At 45.1% G+C, this 19,050-nt stretch overlaps 1 protein-coding gene across 8 annotated transcripts in view; it reads left to right on the forward strand.

Annotated features, from left to right (window-relative positions):
- The first annotated feature begins 545 nt into the window (after positions 1-545).
- Positions 546-19,050, forward strand: part of WDR33 (WD repeat domain 33) — a 130,512-nt gene continuing 112,007 nt past the window's right edge. For 7 of the 8 annotated variants that reach the window (XM_066232991.1, XM_066232995.1, XM_066232997.1 and 4 more), the window contains exon 1: positions 546-702. The gene's annotated coding sequence lies outside the window, so the exon portion shown is untranslated. Of the gene's footprint in view, positions 703-802; positions 898-19,050 lie in introns of those variants that run through there. The other variant, XM_066232993.1, reaches the window with a different exon arrangement.

Raw genomic sequence — 19,050 nt, forward strand, 5'->3', positions numbered from 1 at the left:
TCTCTCTCTTCCCCTCCCGCAGCCAAGGCTCCATTGGAGCAAAGATGGCCCGGGCGCTGGGGATGGCTCCTTGGCCTCTGCCCCAGGCGCTAGAGTGGCTCTGGTCTCAGCAGAGCGACGCCCCCTGGTGGGAAGAGCTTCGCCCCTGGTGGGCGTGCTGGGTGGATCCCGGTCGGGCGCATGCGGGAGTCTGTCTGTCTCTCCCCGTTTCCAGCTTCAGAAAGGAAAAAAAGAAAAAAAAAGAAAAAAAAAAAAAAAGAAAAAAAAAATTCTTATTCAAGTTTTGGAAAGCATGGTATTTTTGAGAGCGCCAAAACTGGCTCACAGGGCAAAGGCACTCAACACAAACCTCCTGGCCTCCTTCCCTCTCCCAACGCCCAGCCCGCCTTACTCCGGACCCTAACAAAGAATGCGTTCTGGTAGGCCGCGCGCGGGTCTGGCCATACCCCGCCCCTCACCTGCGCACATGCGCAGGTTGAACCCTACGGCGCCCGGTAGCCAAGGCGCGAGTGACGTAGAACTGCACGCTGGTACGGAGTGACGGAAGCGCGTGCGCTCGGTGGTTTAGCGGGGGAGATGGCGGCAGCTCCTTTGGAGGAGAGGGGTTGTTAGGGGCGGAGGGAGGAGACCGACGGGAGAGACACATCCAACAGTGGACGCGAACACTCGGCTCGCCGTTGGAGCTGTGTTCTGCGCTGTAAGGTGAGTGCGGCAGCGGCGCAGGATGGCCCGCCTGCAGCGGGCGGGCACTTTCCGCCATTTTCACGCTGTGCCGTTGCGTGCTTTGAAGGCCTGGAGGGGCGCTGGGGAACAGGTTTGGGGAGCAGGGACGTCGACGTCCGCGGGGGGGACTGTTCTCGGGGCATGCTTCTCAAGGGAGGTTGCTGGAGGCTTGGGGTAGGCCAGGGCGGGCAGCCGTGGGGGGTCAAGCCCCTGAGTGTGGACCGGCGGGGGCAGGATGGAGGGGGCTGAGTGGTCCGCGGTGAGACGCGAAGTTTGGAGGATCTCTGCGTGTGAAGCTGAGATTTGGGGCGGTAGTGCGCGGGTCGGGCTGGGCCAAGCCGAGCCGAGAGTGCGCGGCGTGTGGCTCTGCAAGATTGGTTTATGGGGCCACGGGGAGTTGATGCGAAACCTGGGAGGCCGCGGAAGCTTCTCCCTGGTATGTTTCTGGCGTGTGGACTGTGTATTTGGCTGGAGGAGGTACACAGCCTGCCGGGCATCACCCTGCCTTGTGCTCTGGGTTCATTCCTGTGCTGCTCGCCATATAGGTGCTCCCTGCAAGCCCCAGCAGTAACTCCACCCACAGCTCCGACCTCAGGTTGCTTCTGGCACCTAGATAGCTAGGCTCTTGGAAAGCACTTCAAAAACAAAGACGAGAAAGGAAAAAAAGAAGTAAAGAAAGAAAGAAAGAAAACTTGATACTTGGTTGTAACCCTTGTGGTTAGTGACTCATCCGGAAAAAAAGAGGAGGCAGATCGTTAGGCGAATTCCGCAATTGGATCTGTTTAAATCAAATGAGAAAAGTACAGATTACTTGTAGAAAGACTGTTAAGAATGTTTTGAAGTAGTTTGTGCAGAGAAAACATTAACTGTTACGGAACTTTGGAAGACATTAGAGTCCTGCGTTACAAGGAATACCCCCGGGAGCGCTGAGTTGACTTTTTTTTTTTTAATTTTTATTTATTCATTTTAGAGAAGAGAGAGAGAGAGAGAAGGGGGGAGGAGCAGGAAGCATCAACTCCCACAGGTGCCCTGACCGGGCAGGCCCAGGGTTTCGAACCGGCAACCTCAGCATTCCAGGTTGATGCTTTATCCACTGCACCACCACAGGTCAGGCCGCTGAGTTGACTTTTAAGTACACTAGTGCACGCTGTATTTTTTGCCTAACTTGCAGCGGGAAACCTATTTAATTCAAACAACTTTTAGTTGAAAGGTAACATGTTAACTGTTTCTCTGGTAGCATCCCCCCATCTTAATTGCACTGAGCACCTGTCTTTTATTGCCATACTCGCACTTTTTATTGGTCTCCTTGCCTAAAAAAGGTAAAAAATGTATGGGTTTGAGGTTGCGCTGAGTTTGAAGTTCTGTATTAAGCCTATTTTCTTGAAAAAAATTTATCTTTCCGTACTCGGGGAAGGCTTTTCATAGATAGCTGGTCTTACATCACAATGCTTTAGGAAATCCTGTTTATGAAGTTGATCATTCTTTGGTTGGTGAAAAATATCAAAAGGATAGATTTTTCCATCCCAGTTTTGTCCTAAGGCTTTGATTACACCTTTAATAACCACTTCATGTATTTTTTTGAACTCTCTTTGCTAAGTATTAAGTTTGTATACTTTTTTTCTCACATTATTTTGGGAAAACAATCTGATACTGCTGATGTCTGAACTATTTCCTATTTCAGAATAAGAAAATAAGGTTACAGTAAAGGTTTATAACTATAATAGTACATTGACAAAGATGTTAGTCAAAGTTATGTACTTACGAAGGTATTTATAATTCTTTTGAGGTTGCTTAGCAAAAATTAAGATTTTAACCAATGATTTTAGATAAAGTAGTATTAATCGGAGCCTGCAGATTAGAAATCTTCATTATCACTATTTAATTAGATGTCAGAAACTTACCAGTTATTAAGCATCCAGGTTTGTTGTTTAAGATTCCAAATTGTTCTAGTTTTCCAGACATTCCAGGATTTTATTTATTTATTTTTAACAGAGAGAGAGAGAGAGAGAGAGAGAGATATGGATAGATAGGGACAGACTGACAGGAACGGACAGAGATGAGAAGCATCAATCATCAGTTTTTCCTTGCAACACCTTAGTTGTTCATTGACTGCTTTCTCATATGCCTTGACTGGGGGGCTACAGCAGACCAAGTACCCCTTGCTCTAGCCAGCGACCTTGGGTCCAAGCTGGTGAGCTTTGCTCAAACCAGATGAGCCCGTGCTCAAGCTGGTGACTTTGAGGTCTCGAACTTGGGTCCTCCACATCCCAGTTTGACGCTGTATCCCAGGAGTCGGGAACCTTTTTGGCTGAGAGAGCCATGAACGCCACATATTTTAAAATGTAATTCCGTGAGAGCCATACAACGACCCATGTAAGTTACGCATTATCCAATTAAAAATTTGGTGTTGTCCCGGTGGACAGCTGTGATTGGCTCCAGCTACCCACAACCATGAACATGAGTGGTAGGAAATGAATGGATTGTAATACATGAGAATGTTTTATATTTTTATCATTATTATTATTTTTTATTAAAGACTTGTCTGCGAGCCAGATGCAGCCATCAAAAGAGCCACAGGTTCCCGACCCCTGTTCTATTAACTGTGCCACCGCCTGGTCAGGCCAGGATTTTACTTCTGTGGAAACTTTTGCTTATGAGATAGATGCTCATTTTTTTAAAAAAATTTATTTATTTATTTATTTATTCATTTTAGAGAGAAGGGGGAGGAGCAGGAAGCATCAACTCCCATATGTGCCTTGATCAGGCAAGCCAGGGTTTTGAACTGGCAACCTCAGTGTTTCCAGGTTGACACTTTATCCACTGCGCCACCACAGGTCAGGCTAGATGTTCATTTTTATCTATTTATTTTTTGCATAAGTGAAAGAATCGCTGTTGCTGTAATGTGTTGTATGACAAGTCAACTGCCCATAGTTGTCATACTTAAAAGTATTTTGTCTTTTGTCTTTGGCAAAGAGATAGGTTCAAAATTTTGCTAGTTGAATGCACTTTCTCTTTGGTAACATTTTTCTCCTCACTGGAAAGAATATACACTAGTCCTAGACATAGAAGCTTTTAAGTATATTGGAAAATCTTATTCATACTACTCTCATCTTTCTGGCCCTTGAACATTTTAGTATTTTCTGGTAGAGTGAGTAACTTCATAATGTTTGTATTATACCTTATATTCATAGTTTTGAGTGCTTATAAATTCCCAGAGCTGGGTAGTATTGGAAAGGTCATGGGTTTCAGCAGCAGAGATACTTAGGGTTGAATGCCAGGCTCACCACTAACTAGCTTTTTTATGCTGGGTTAGTTAATTAAACATCTGACTTTAATTTCCTCATATAAAAATGTTAGTTATAATGCTTGTCTAAAAAATGGAAGAAGATGTTTAATGCATAGTAAACATTCAATATTCTGATATTTCTCTTGTGATTTGAATTTAATTTGTGATGTCATTTTCAGTTTTTTTAAATTTATTTTTTATTTTTATTCATTTATATATTTATTTTAAGTGAGAGGAGGGGAGATAAAATCTCACATGCGCCGGGACAGGAATCTACCAGACAACACCTGTCTGGTGCCCCATGCTTGAATCACCCCGAGCTATTTTTAGCTCCTGAGTCTGACCTTGGACCAGCCAAGCCATCCTCAGCGCCTTGGTCCCATGCTTGAACCAATCGAGCCTCTGGCTGCGGGAGGGGGAGAGAGATAGATGGTTTCTTTTTTTATGTGCCCTGACCAGAGATGGAAACTGGGACTTCCATATGCCAGGCTTATGCTCTATCCACTGAGCCACTCGCCAGGGGGACCATTTTCAGTTTAAGACTTCCTGAATTTTAGAGAGAAAAAAGAGAAAGGGGAGTTGTGAAGGTGTGTGAATTATCTATTTATAAGTGTGTCTTGCCTGTGCTTAGACTGGGCAAGCTTTGGGTTTTGAACCAGCAGCCTCAGCATTCCAGGTTGACACTTTATGCACTGTGCCACCACAGGTCAGGCTCCATGTACACTATTAAATAATTTTTTATTGGCTCTGATCAGTGCTAGAGCTCAGTGCTAGAGCATCAACCCAGCATGTGGATGGCTGGGTTTGATTTCCAGTCAGGGCACACAGGAGAATCATCCATCTGCTTCTCCACCCCTCCCCCTCTCGCTTCTCTCTCTCTCTCTCTCACCCCCTCACCCCCCACACCTGCAGCCATGGCTAAATTGTAGCAGGTTGGACTGGGGCACTGAGGATGGCTCTACATCAGGTACTAAGAAGAACTTGGTTGCCAAGCAATGGAGTAGGGGCTTCAGATGGGCAAAGCATTGCCCCCTAAGTGGGTTTTCCCGGTGGATCTCTGTCTGGGTATGTGCAGGAGTCTGTCTCCACCTCCCCTCCTATCACTGAATAAAAATTATAATAATTTTTTATTTTTCAGTTACAGATGATGAATATTATATTAGTTGCAATTGTACAACCCATTGATGAGACATGAATGTAACTTATGAAGTGATCACCCTGATAAATCTCGTACCCATCTGACACCATACTTAGTTATAACAATATTATTAACTTTTTCTATGCTGTACTTTATGTCCGCATCACTATTCCATTACTACCAATTTATACTTAATCCCATCACCTTTTTCACCCATACCCCCCAGTCCTTATCTCATCTGGCAACCATCATAATTTTCTCTGTACCTGTGAGTCTGTTTCTGGACTGCTTGTTTGTTTGTTTATGTATTAAGTGTGAGGGGTAGAGACAGAGAGGCAGACTCTTGCATGCGCCCCAACCAGGATCCACCTGGCAAGCTCCCTATGGGCTGTGCTGCGCCCATCTGAGGCCGCTGCTCTGTTGCTTGGCAACCGAGCTATTTTAAGCTCCTGAGGCAAGGCCATGGAACCATCCTCAGCCCAGGGCCAACCAGGGCCAACTTGCTGGAAGCAATTGAGCCATGGCTGCAGGACAGAAAGAGAGTGAGAGAAAAGGAGGAGGGAAGAGAAGCAGATGGTCCCTTCTCCTGTGTGTTCTGATGGGGAATCGAACTCAGGACATACACACACTTGGTAGTTGTTGGCTCAGGCCTCCACTCTACCACTGAGCCAACCAGACAGTGAGGGCTGTTTATTTATTTATTTTTTTACAGAGGCAGAGATAGACAGGGACAGACAGATAGGAATGGAGAGAGATGAGAAGCATCAATCATTAGTTTCTCGTTGCGCGTTGTGACTTTTTTTTTAAAATTTTTTTTAAATTTTTTATTCATTTTAGAGAGGAGAGAGAAAGGGAGAGAGAGAGACAGAGAGGGAGAGAGAGAGAAGGTGAGGAGGAGCTGGAAGCATCAACTCCCATATGTGCCTTGACCAGGCAAGCCCAGGGTTTCGAACCGGCGACCTCAGCATTTCCAGGTCGACGCTTTATCCACTGCGCCACCACAGGTCAGGCCCGTTATGACTTCTTAGTTGTTCATTGATTGCTTTCTCATATGTGCCTTAACCAGGGGGCTACAGCAGAGCAAGTGACCCCTTGCTCAAGCCAGCAACCTTGGGCTCAAGCTGTTGAGCCTTGGTCAAACCAGATGATCCCACGCTCCAGCTCGCGACCTTGGGTTTTGACCCTGAGTCCTCTGTGTTCCAGTCCACTGCTCTATCCACTGTACCACTGCCTGGTCAGGGCAAACAAGTTTTTAATTTTTTTTTTTTCCAATTGAGAGGAGGGGAGATAGACTCTTGCATGTACCCCGACTGAGATCCATCCTGCAACCCTGTTGGGGCCGATACTTTGTGCACCTGGGGCCATGCTCACAACTGGGCTATTTTTAGTGCTTGAGGCAGAGGCTTGAAGGAGCCATCCTTAGCTACCTGGGGTAATGCACTTATGGAGGGCAAGAGAGGTGTGAGGGAGATGGGGGGGGGGGTGAAGCAGATGGTTGCTTCTCCTGTGTGCCCTGACTGGGAATCAAACCCGGACATCCACATGCCGGGCTGATGTTCTACCACTGATCATACCGGCCAGGGCTCAAACAAGTTTTCTTTTTATTTATTTATTATTTATTTATTTAGTAAAAGAGAAACAGAGAAAGACAAACAGGAATGGAGGGATGAGAAGCATTAACTCACAGTTGTGGCATTTCAGTTGTTCATTGATTGCTTTCTCCTATGTGCCTTGATCGGCGGTGGGGGGGCTCCAGCCAAACCTGTGACTCCTTGCTCAAACCAGCAACCTTGGACTTCAAGCCAGTGACCATGGGGTCATGTCTATGATCCTGTGCTCAAGCCAGTGACCTCCAGGCTTTGAACCTGGGTCCTCAATGTCCCAGGTCAACATTTGATTCACTGTGCCACCGCTTGGTCAGGCCAAATTTTCAATTTCCTGATTTCTTCCTTCTGGTAGCCCCGTGATGAGAATGTTGTCCACAGGTTCCTTAAACTGTCTTTTTTTTGTGTGTGCTGCTTTCATTGTTTTCTGTTTCCTTATCTTCCAAACCACTGATTTCAATCATATGTTCATCTGTTGATTTTCTATAACGTAGTCTTCATTTTAATTATGTATTGTTTTTTTTACTGGTTCCTTTTTATGGTTTCTGTTTTTTTTGTGTGTCTTGTCTCTTTGTTGAAGTTCTCACTGAGATCATTGAGCATCCTTATAACCAGTGTTTCTTTTTTTTCTTTTTTTTCTTTTTTCTTTTACAGAGACACAGAGTCAGTGAGAGGGATAGACAGGGACAGGCAGGCAGGAACAGAGAGATGAGAAGCATCAATCATTAGTTTTTCCTTGCGCGTTGGGACACCTTAGTTGTTCATTGATTGCTTTCTCATATGTGTCTTGACCGCGGGCTTTCAGCAGACCGAGTAACCCCTTGCTTGAGCCAGCAACCTTGGGTCCAAGCTGGTGAACTTTTGCTCAAACCAGATGAGCCTGTGCTGAAGCTGGCGACCTCGAGGTCTTGAATCTGGGTCCTTCTGCATCCCAGTCCGACATTCTATCCATTGTGCCACTGCCTGGTCAGGCATAACCAGTGTTTTGAACTCTGCATCTGGTAGATTGCTTGTCTCCATTTTGTTTGCTGTTTTTCCCCCTTGAGTTATGTTAGGTTATTTCATTTAGGACTTGTTTTTTGTCGTTTAATTTTCACTGTCTTCCTGTGTTTGTTCCTCTGTATTATGTAGAGCTGCTACATCTCCTGGTTTTGGTAGTGGGGTCTTATGAAGGTGTCCTGTAGGGCCCAGTGGTGCAGCAGCCTCCCCAGTCACCTGAGCTGGAGGCTCCAGGTGCACCACCTCCTAGTGGGCTGTGCACCCTAGTTGAGCCTTGGATGCTGTTGTCAAATTAGTGAGAGGAATTTACCCTCAGGCTGATTGTCTGTGAGATTTGGCTGTGACCATAGTGGCCGAGCTGCTGTGCAGGGGCTGACCCTACAGAGCAGGACTTGCTTTAGTAGAGCTTTGGTTTCCAGTGGGTCTGAGCCTTAAGTGTGTCTCTGGTGGAGGTGATTGGGTGGTTCTCTGGCATGGTCTGAAACTGGCCATCAGGTGCATTGGCTCTGGGCCTCATGGGAGATGCAGGCCAAGATGAGCTGCCACCTGTCTCCTGTCTGGGGTCACCCTGCATGAGCTAAAAAGCAATGTGCAGATGGTTGCTATTTGTGTTGGGCTTGGAGGTGCCTAAGTGAGACCAAGCTTTGGACCAAGGTCAGCTACCACTCATGACTGGCCTAGCACTACTTAGCAAGAGGCATGGGACACAGCAAGATGCTGTTTGTTTGGGGGATTGTGAACGTTTGGGAGATTTTAGGAAAGCCAAAAGCATTAACCATGACAAGTGATTTGTATGGAAAAACCACTGAAATGGCTAGTATTGGCCTCCAAATTGGGTGGGGCAGTTTCAGGGACTCATCAAGGCAGGGCAAACAGTGTTAGACAGGTTCATGGAGACTCAGATATGGTGTCTGCCTGCAGGCTCTGTGGCGGGAGAGCTTAGAAAAGGAACATTTCTCTCTGCCAGCACTTCTGTTTGGCAGAAAGCTGGCCCTTCAGTCCTAGTTGGAAGCCAGACAAAACAGTTCCTCCTGTATGTCCCCAGGGCCTTTCAAGCTGCTGCCCCAGTATTTGTGCTCAGAGCCAGTAAGTCCAAGTAAGTTTGTGCACTGGCCCCTTAAGAGAAATGCCTGAGACTCCAGCAGCTTCTGCCTCACTCAGCCACAATCCTTGGTTTCCACAGTTAGAAGTTATGGGAATTTCTCTTCCTGGCACTGGAACCCTGGGCTGGAGGCTTTGTTATAGGGTTGGGACTCCTTGCTCCTCAGGAGAGACCTCAGCAGCTGAGCTATCCCTCCCAATTTTTAATTAATCACAAGAGGAAATGGGGCTGCCCATTCTGTGTCTCCACACCTCCTGTCATTCTCCACAAGGCTGCTTTGTATCTTAAGTGATAGGACTTCTCTTCAGCTAGATTTCAGATGTTTCTCAGTGATGGTTTTTCTGCAGTTTAGTTGTAATTTTTATGTGGTCATCAGAGAATGTGAGTACTTTTTACCTATCCGCCATCCTGACCGGAAGTGCTCTTCCTTTTTTTTTTTTTTTTTTTTTGGAGAGATGAAGAGATAGATGGGAAGCATCAACTCATAGTTGCGGCACTTTAGTTCATTGATTGCTTCTCATATGTGCCTTGATTGGGGGAGGCTGCAGCTGAACCAGTGACCCATTGTTCAAGCCAGCGACCTTAGGCTTTAAGCCGGTGACCCTGTGCTTAAACTGGTGAGCCTTCACTCAGAGCTGTAACCTCTAGTTCCAAAACTGGGATTTTTTTTTTTAATGTGACTACTAGAAAGTTTTTTTTTTTTTTTTTTTACAGAGGCAGAGATAGACAGGGACAGAGAGAGATGAGAAGCATCAATCATCAGTTTCTCGTTGCGCGTTGCGACTTCTTAGTTGTTCATTGATTGCTTTCTCACACGTGCCTTGACCGCGGGCCTTCAGCAGACCGAGTAACCCCCTGCTGGAGCCAGCGACCTTGGGTCCAAGCTGGCGAGCTCTTTGCTCAAGCCAGATGAGCCCGCGCGCGACCTCTGGGGTCTCGAACCTGGGTACTTCCGCATCCCAGTCCGACGCTCTATCCACTGCGCCACCGCCTGGTCAGGCTAGAAAGTTTTAAATTACAAATGTAACTCATATTTCTTTTAACAGCCATGTTCTAGAACATGTATCTTTAGTAACTGTGCATTTATTTATTTTACAGAGACAGAGTCAGAGAGGGATGGATAGGGACAGACAGACAAGAACGAAGACAGATGAGAAACATCAATCATCAGTTTTTTGTTGCGACCCTTAGTTGTTCATTGATTGCTTTCTCATATGTGCCTTGATGCAGGCCTTCAGCAGACTGAGTAACCCCTTGCTCGAGCCAGCGACCTTGGGTCCAAGCTGGTGAGCTTTTGCTCAAACCAGATGAGCCTGCACTCAAGCTGGCAATCTCGGGGTCTCGAACCTGGGTCTTTCCGCATCCCAGGTCGAAGCTCTATCCACTGGACCACTACTAGTCAGGCTCGGCTCATTTTTTTAACCTAGTTTAACGACTAAATTGAAGATAAAACAATTTAGTGAAATTCACAAAAACAATTATTTCCTATAGAGACAATTCTAAAGAGATGGTACTGAATATTTCAAATTGTCAATAAAGATGAAATGACAAGTTTAACACTTTGAGTACCTCTTGATTTTATAGTTCTCAATTTCTAGTTCTTTACCCACATTGGCGTAACTGGTTCCTAGTATATGGAATTGATGGTGTCTTTACTTGCCCTATGAGATTTACTGTCTTAGTTTGGCATTTCCCTCCAAAAAAGTTAATTAAGATTTCAAAAATTGCCTGACCAGGTGGTGGCGCAGTGGATAGAGCATCCGACTGGGATGTGGAAGGACCTGGGTTCGAGACCCGGAGCTCACCAGCTTGAGCGCAAGCTCATCTGGCTTGAGCAAAAAGCTCACCAGCTTGGACCCAAGGTCGCTGGCTCGAGCAAGGGGTTACTCAGTCTGCTGAAGGCCTGCATCAAGGCACATATGAGAAAGCAATCAATGAACAACTAAGGGTCGCAACAAAAAACTGATGATTGATGTTTCTCATCTGTCTTCGTTCTTGTCTGTCTGTCCCTATCCATCTCTCTCTGACTCTCTCTGTCCCTGTAATAAAAAAAAAAATTCAAAAATATGGTATACCTCGTTTTATTTGTGCTTTCTTTTATTGTTCTTCACAGATGGTGTTTTTTTGTTTTTTTTTGGTGAGAGGGACAGATAGGAACAGAGAGACAAGAAGGGAGATGAGAAGCATCAATTTTTTGTTGCTGCACCTTAGTTGTTCATTGATTGCTGTTTCATGTGCCTTGATGGGGGGAGGTAGAGCTATAGCAGAGCAAGTGACCTCTTGCACATGCCAGCGAACTTGGGCTTCATGTCTTTGATCCCATGCTCAAGCCGGATGAACCCGCGCTCAAGCTGTTGACCTCAGCGTTTCGAATCTCTATCTACTGTGCCACTGCCTGGTCAGGCACAGATGATGTGTTTTTTACAACCTGAAGGCAAGACCCTGCACCAGCAAAATTTACCACTTGTTTTATTGTGAGACTCTATCACAGTGGTCTAGAACCGAATCGGCAATGTCTTCAGTTTGCCGGTACAGTGGTTATTGAGGATACAATAAAAAGAGTTAACGAACATTTAAAAATGAAGTTAATGCCTGGCCTGTGGTGGCACAGTGGATAATCCATTGTCCTGGAATGCTGAGGTCACCAGTTCGAAACCCATAGCTTGCCCTGGCAAGGCACATACAGCAAACAACAAGCAAGCAATGAACAACTAAACTGAAGCAACTATGAGTTGATACTTCTCATTACCCACCCCTCCTCTCTCTGTAAAATCAATAAATAAAATCTTTAAAAACATAAAAGTGAAGTTAAAAAAATTTCACCAATGTAAGAACATTCTCCATTATTATTATTATTATTATTTTAGAGAGAGACAGGCAGACAGGAAGGGGGATAGATGAGAAGCATCAACTCATAGTTGCGTCAGTTTAGTTGTTCATTGATTGCTTATCATAATGTCCCTTGAATGGGGTGCTCCAGCTGAGCCAGTGACTCCTTGGTCAAGCCCGTAACGTTGGGCCCAAGTCAGCAATTGTGGGATCATGTCTGTGAGCTAGTGATACTGTGTGTAAGCTGGATGAGCTCATGCTCAAGCTGGCGACCTTAGGGTTTCGAACCTGGGTCCTTAGTGTCCCAGGTCGGTGCTCTATCCTGTGCCACCACTTGGTCAGGCCTTCATTATATTATTTCTTTTTGTTTGTTTGGTTTTTGTTGTTTTGTTTTAGAGACAGAGAGTCAGAGAGAGGGACAGACAGACAGGAATGGAGAGAGATGAGAAGCAGACAGGAACGGAGAGAGATGAGAAGCATCAATCATCAGTTTTTCATTACGACACCTTAGCTGCTCATTGATTACTTTCCCATATATGTGCCCTGACCGTGGGGCTACAGCAGACCGAATAACCCCCTGCTCAATCCAGTGACCGTGGGTCCAAGCTGGTGAGCTTTGCTCAAACCAGATTAGCCCGCACTCACGCTGGCGACTTCGGGGTCTCGAACCTGGGTCCTCTGCATCCCAGTCTGACGCTCCATCCACTGCGCCACCTCCTGGTTAGGCCTCCATTATATTGTTTTAAAAAGATTTTATTTATTGATTTTAGAGAGCAGGATAGAGAAGGAGCGAGACTGTACTTGTTTCACTTTAGTTATTCATTGATTGCTTCTTGTATGTGCCCTGATGGGGCAAACCTTGGGTTTTGAACTAACGATCTCAGCGTTCCAGGTCAGCACTTAATCCATTGTGCCATCACAGGTCAGGCTGTCCTCCATTATTTTTTTGTTTTTTATTTTTTTTAATTTTTATTTATTCATTTTAGAGAGGAGAGAGAGAGAGACAGAGAGAGATAGGGGGGAGGAGCTGGAAGCATCAACTCCCATATGTGCCTTGACCAGGCAAGCCCAGGGTTTCGAACCGGCGACCTCAGCATTTCCAGGTCGACGCTTTATCCACTGCACCACCACAGGTCAGGCCTCCATTATTTTTTTGATGTGAACCTCTTCCCCTTTATAAAATTAAGATTCACTACAGTTATATAAAATTGCTTTTGTTAGAACCAGAATTAAAGCTTACAGATTTCTAACCACAAAGTCAAACTCATGTTGTTCAAGCCAGCGACCTTGGGTTCAAGCCGGCGACGACCATAGATAGGTCATGTCTATGATTCTATGCTCAAGCCAGTGATTCTGTATTCAAGCTGGTGAGCCCACGCTTAAGCCAGTGACTTTGGGGTTTCGAACCTGGGACCTCAGTGTCCCTGGTCAATGCTCTACCCACTGTGCTACTGCTTGGTTAGACTAAAATTCAAATTTTATAATTATATTTTTGGGATGATTAATTCATCTGCCTATAACAGTGCTTTTTATCTTTTTTTGGACCCTGTGGTAATGTGGTGAAAGTCTACGTCCCTACTTTCTTCCTAGAAAAAATGTTAACGTCCATACCAGAATTCTACATGCAAGGTGAGGGATGCCATTGAATTCATTTTACCTATTTACTGTATTTCTCCATGAATAAGATGCATCCCTTTCTGAAAAATTTGCGGTCTAAAAACTGGGTGCATCTTATATAGTGGTTGTAGTTTTTTTTACTTGGATTTCCTGCTTTTTTGCGCTGATGAGGAGCTATGTGAATTTTATGATGAATAAAACTTGAGTTCAATAACTTAAAAAAAATTTTTTTTATTATTTATCTTTTTTTTTTTTACAGAGTCAGAGAGAGGGATAGACAGGGACAGACAGACAGGAATGGAGAGATGAGAAGCATCAATCATTAGTTTTTCGTTGCGTGTTGCGACACCTTAGTTGTTGATTGATTGCTTTCTCATATGTGCCTTGACCGTGGGGCTACAGCAGACCGAGTAACCCCTTGCTTGAGCCAGCGACCTTGGGTCCAAGCTGGTGAGCTTTGCTCAAACCAGATGAGCCCGCGCTCAAGTTGGCGACCTCGGGGTCTTGAACCTGGGTCCTCTGCATCCCAGTCCGACGCTTTATCCACTGCGCCACCGCCTGGTCAGGCGAGTTCAATAACTTTATGTTATACGGCCTGACCAGGCAGTGGCGCAGTGATAAAGTGTTGGACTGGTACATGGAGGACCCAGGTTTGAAACCCTGTGGTCACCAGCTGAAGCGCAGGTTCATCTGCTTTGAGCTAGGCTCACCAGCTTGAGCCCAAGGTCACTGGCTTGAGCAAGGGGTTGCTCGGTCTGCTGTAGCCCCTAAATCAGGGCACATACGAGAAAGCAATCAATAAACAACTAAAGTGCCGCAATGAAGAATTGATGCTTCTCATCTCTCTCCCTTCCCATCTGTCTGTCCTTATCTGCTCCTCTCTCTGACTCTCTCTCTGTCAAATAAAAAATAATAATAACTTTATGTAATACTTTTTATTTTTCAAATTTTGGGCCCCAAATTAAGGTGCATCTTATACATGGGAGCATTTTATACTTGGGGAAATATGGTATGTATCTGTAGACCTCAGTTAAGGCTTCTTGCTGAACTTGGTAGATTTAAACTCTTTTGCCTGTCTAGGTTGTCATGATAGAAATATAGAACCCAGTTTTAACATATAATCTTAGGTTTGCACTTTCTTCCACTGCTGTTCCCTCTTCACCCTACCGTGTCTATGAACCATGTTTTTGTGTGTGTGACAGAGAGAGGGAGACAGAGAGGAACAGACAGAAAGGGAGAGAGATGAGAAGCATCCATTCTTTGTTGCGGCACCTTAGTTGTTCATTGATTGCTTTCTCATATGTGGCTTGACTGGGGGGCTTGAGCAAGTGACCCCTGTGGCTCAAGCCAGCGATCTTTGGGCTCAAGCCAGCAACCATGGGGCCATGTATATGATCCTGTGCTCAAGCTGGTGACTGGGCTAGAGCTGATGACCTTGCCCTCAAGCTGGTGAACCTTTGCTCAAGCCGGGGACCTCCAGGTTCTGAACCTGGGTCCTCTGTGTCCCTGTCTCATGCTTTATTCACTGCGCCACCGCTAGGTCAGGCTGTTTATGAACCTTTTTTATTTTTTATTTATGTTTTTTTTTTTTTTGTATTTTTCTGAAGCTGGAAATGGGGAGAGACAGTCAGACAGACTCCCGCATGCGCCCAACCGGGATCCACCCGGCACGCCCACCAGGGGCGACGCTCTGCCCACCAGGGGGCGATGCTTTGCCCCTCCGGGGCATCGCTCTGCTGCGACCAGAGCCATTCTAGCACCTGGGGCAGAGGCCGAGGAGCCATCCCCAGCGCCCAGGCCATCTTTGCTCCAATGGAGCCTTGGCTGCGGGAGGGGATGAGAGAGACAGAGAGGAAGGAGGGGGGGGGTGTGGAGAAGCAAATGGGCGCTTCTCCTGTTTGCCCTGATCAGGAATCAAACCTGGGACATCCACACACCAGGCCAATGCTGGTCTACATCCACACACTACCTAGCCAATTGGTCCGGGCTAATACCGTGGAACTTTGAGTTTAAATCATTCTGTAACTGAGCTCTAAGTCAGTCAACTCTTATATCAAACAAATTTCTCCCATTTAAAATAACTGAAATAGATTTAATCCATTCCGCCCTGTGAAACATCCCCAAACCATCCTAAATTATGAAAAAAGACATGTTTTTAATTAAGAAACACACATGTATACTTTACCAGTGCATAACAAAATATATGAAATAAAAGAAAAAATTGTTTTTTAGTACTATATTCTTATTTGGAGATAGACGAGTGTGGCTAACGCAGGTAAATGGCACAGGAGGAGGGAGGGAGGAAGGGATGCAGGCACTGTAGACACGTAAAGTAAAACTGCACTTTCTTAACACTAAATGTAAACTAAAACTGCATTTTCTTTACTTTAAACAAAACTAAAACTTCACTTTCTTTACTTAAAATGAAACCACAAAAACTTAATTGTAAAAAAATGCACTTTCTTAACTTTAAACTTAACCTAAGCTTAACATTACGTATTTTTCATTTAATCATCACCTGTTTTTGCCTTTTTGGCTGCACTTTCACTTGCAGGACTTCTGAATAAAAATCTGTCCAAAGAGATTTGCTTTTGCCTCCCTTTTAAAATGTTACTGAAATGTGACAAACAAGTGTCATTAAAAAGTGCTGAAGCACAACCAGTTGAAATTTTTTCTGGGTGTTTCTTTTCAATGAAACTTGAAAGCTTCTCCCACATTGCCACTTGTAAAAATCACTTCCTCCGACTCTACCTCCCCCTCACTACTAATCTCTTGCAGAAGCTCTGTATGTTGCATCATCTGTAGCTCCTAGCTCCTCAGTGGAGAGTTCCTCCTCATATTCCTTGACGAGCTCGTTTACGTCACCCTCATCTACCTTCAGATCCATCGACTTTCCGAGGGACACAATCTTCTCCAATGCTTCTACCTCGGTCTCGGTCTCTGGTTTGAATCCTTTGAAGTCCCTGTCTGCAACATCAAGCCATAACTTTTTCCATGCTGAGTTTAAGGTTCTTCTTGTAACCTCTTGCCATGCCAAGTCAATAATGCGTAAACAGATCACGATGTTGTAGTGATCTTTCCAAAACTCTCGCAGGGTTAGATTTGTATTCTCAGTCACCTCAAAGCAGCGGTGGAACAAATGCTTTGTGTAAAGCTTTTTAAAGTTGGAAATGACCCGTTGATCCTTAGGTTACAAGATAGAAATCATGTTGGGTGGGAGGTAGAGGACTTTCACGAATTTGAACTCATTGAGAATGTCATCTTCAAGACCAGGTGAGTGGGCTGGAGCATTATTAAGGATTAGTAATGCTTTCATCTGGAGTTTATTTTCTTGAAGATATTTCTTTACTGCAGGACCAAAGAGGAGATTTACCCATTCAATAAAAAACTGCCGCGTAACCCATGCCCTAGCATTAGCACGCCCATAACCTGCAGTTTTTCTTAAGAATCTTGTGAGTCTGAAAGGCTCGAGGATTTTCAGAATGATACATTAGCAGTGGCTTTACTTTACAGTCACTGCTAGCATTTGCACACAATGCAAGGGTCAGACGGTCCTTCATGGGTTTATGGCCTGGCAGCTTCTCTGCAGTAATTAAAGTAGTCGGGGGCAGTTTTTTCCAAAACAAACCTGTTTTGTCACAGTTGAACACTTGTTGGGGGATGTAGCCTTCCTTTGTGATAAGTGCCGCAAAATGTGCTGCCTTAATGTCAGCACTCACAGCTTTACCATGCCTTATCACCAAGTGGATGCCAGATCTCTGCTTAAAATTTTCAAACCAGCTGTGACTTGCCTTAAACGTATCTTCTGCTGCCTTTTTTTGAGGTTGATGGTTCTTCTTCAAGTCGCGGTAAATAATACATACCTTTTCGCATATTACAGTCTCCATCACTGTATTTCCTGCCAGCTCTTTCTCTTTCACCCATAGCAGCAGAAGCTTCTCTATTTCTTCATGGATATTTGTCCTTAATTGGGACAGAATTGTAGTTCCTCTCGCTGGATTTGCGCTTTTGATGGCATCCTTTTGTTTAAGGATGGTACAGATTGTAGATGTATTGCGGTTGTACAACCTTGCCAGTTCAATCGCTCATACACTACGACAACATTCTCTTCTTTTTCTCACCACTGTCCTTTACACTCACTTTTTTTCGGCCCCATGACAGCACACAAAAAAAGTTAGTAAAAAATGCAAAAATGATGCAAGAGCGAGTACAGCGCACGAGATTCGACTTGATTCTGTGGGTAACATGTGAGAAAGAACAAGATGCTGGTGTTATGCTGCGGATACTGGGCCCGTGTGGCAACATGCCAACTAGTGGAAAGCTTCCTGAATCACGACTTGTATCTCGGAATTTCGCTCCGATCTTGAACAGAAATACGACCGAGTTGCACCTCGTATCTTAAAAAATTTGTATGTTGGTCTGCTCGTATCTCAAGGCACCAATGTATCAGTGTTTTAATCAAGGATCTTCACTTTTTTTTATTTTTAAGATTTTATTTATTCATTTTAGAAAAGATTGAGAGGGAGAAAAGGGAGGAGGGAACAGGAATCATCAACTCCCATTCGTGCCTTAACCAAGCAAGCAGAGTTTTGTGCTGGCAACATTAGCATTCTACGTCTATGCTTTATCCACTCTGCCACTACAGGTCAAGGCCATTCAGTCACATACTTACTGAGTGCTTGCTGGGTTTCAATTTTTTTTTCAATTCTGGTAAAATATGCTTAACATAAAATTTAGCATTTTAACCATTTTATTTTATTTTTATTTAATTTATTTAATTTACTTATTTATTTATTTTTTTCTGAGGCTGGAAACGGGGAGAGACAGTCAGGCAGACTCCTGCATGCGCCCGACCGGGATCCACCCGGCACGCTCACCAGGGGCGAAGCTCTGCCCACCAGGGGGCGATGCTCTGCCCCTCCGGGGCATCGCCATGTTGCGACCAGAGCCACTCTAGCGCCTGAGGCAGAGGCCACAGAGCCATCCCCAGCGCCCGGGCCATCTTTGCTCCAATGGAATCTTGGCTGCGGGAGGGGAAGAGAGAGACAGAGAGGAAAGCGTGGCGGAGGGGTGGAGAAGCAAATGGGCGTTTCTCCTGTGTGTCCTGGCCGGGAATTGAACCCGGGTCCTCCACACGCTAGGCCAACGCTCTACCGCTGAGCCAACCGGCCAGGGCAATCTGGTCATTTTTTAAAAACAAAACATCGTTCAGACTTAAATATAAATCGGAAATAATGTAAGTTAGTTTTTCTTTCTCTGCAGATCAGTACCAAATGGCCTATGGACCGGTACCGGTCTGCGGCTCAGGGGTTGGGGACCACTGGGTTAGGCCATTTTGTACATAGTTTTATGGTCCTTTGCCCTTTTAAAATGTAAATATGTATGTCTAAAGATTTTAAGCTAGGCATATGGTGGGGAAACATAATTTATGCAAGTGAATCTTTTGGGGTTTTTTTTTTGTGACAGAGACGGGGACAGACAGGAAGTTGATGAGAAGCACCAACTCTTTGTTGCTGCACCTTAATTGTTCATTGATTGCTTTCTCATATGTGCCTTGACCGGGGGGCTACAGCAGAGTGAGTGACCCCCTGATCAAGCCAGTGACCTCGGGCTCAATCCAGTGACCATGTGCTTCAAGCCAGTGACGTTTGGGCTTAAGCCATCAACCCCGCGCTCAAGCTGGTGAGCCCACACTCAAGTCGGATCAGCCTGTGCCCAAGTTGGTGACCTCAGGGCTTCAAACTTGGATTTT

This window comes from Saccopteryx bilineata, chromosome 5 (assembly GCF_036850765.1).
Source record: "Saccopteryx bilineata isolate mSacBil1 chromosome 5, mSacBil1_pri_phased_curated, whole genome shotgun sequence".
Classification (NCBI taxonomy): domain Eukaryota; kingdom Metazoa; phylum Chordata; class Mammalia; order Chiroptera; family Emballonuridae; genus Saccopteryx; species Saccopteryx bilineata.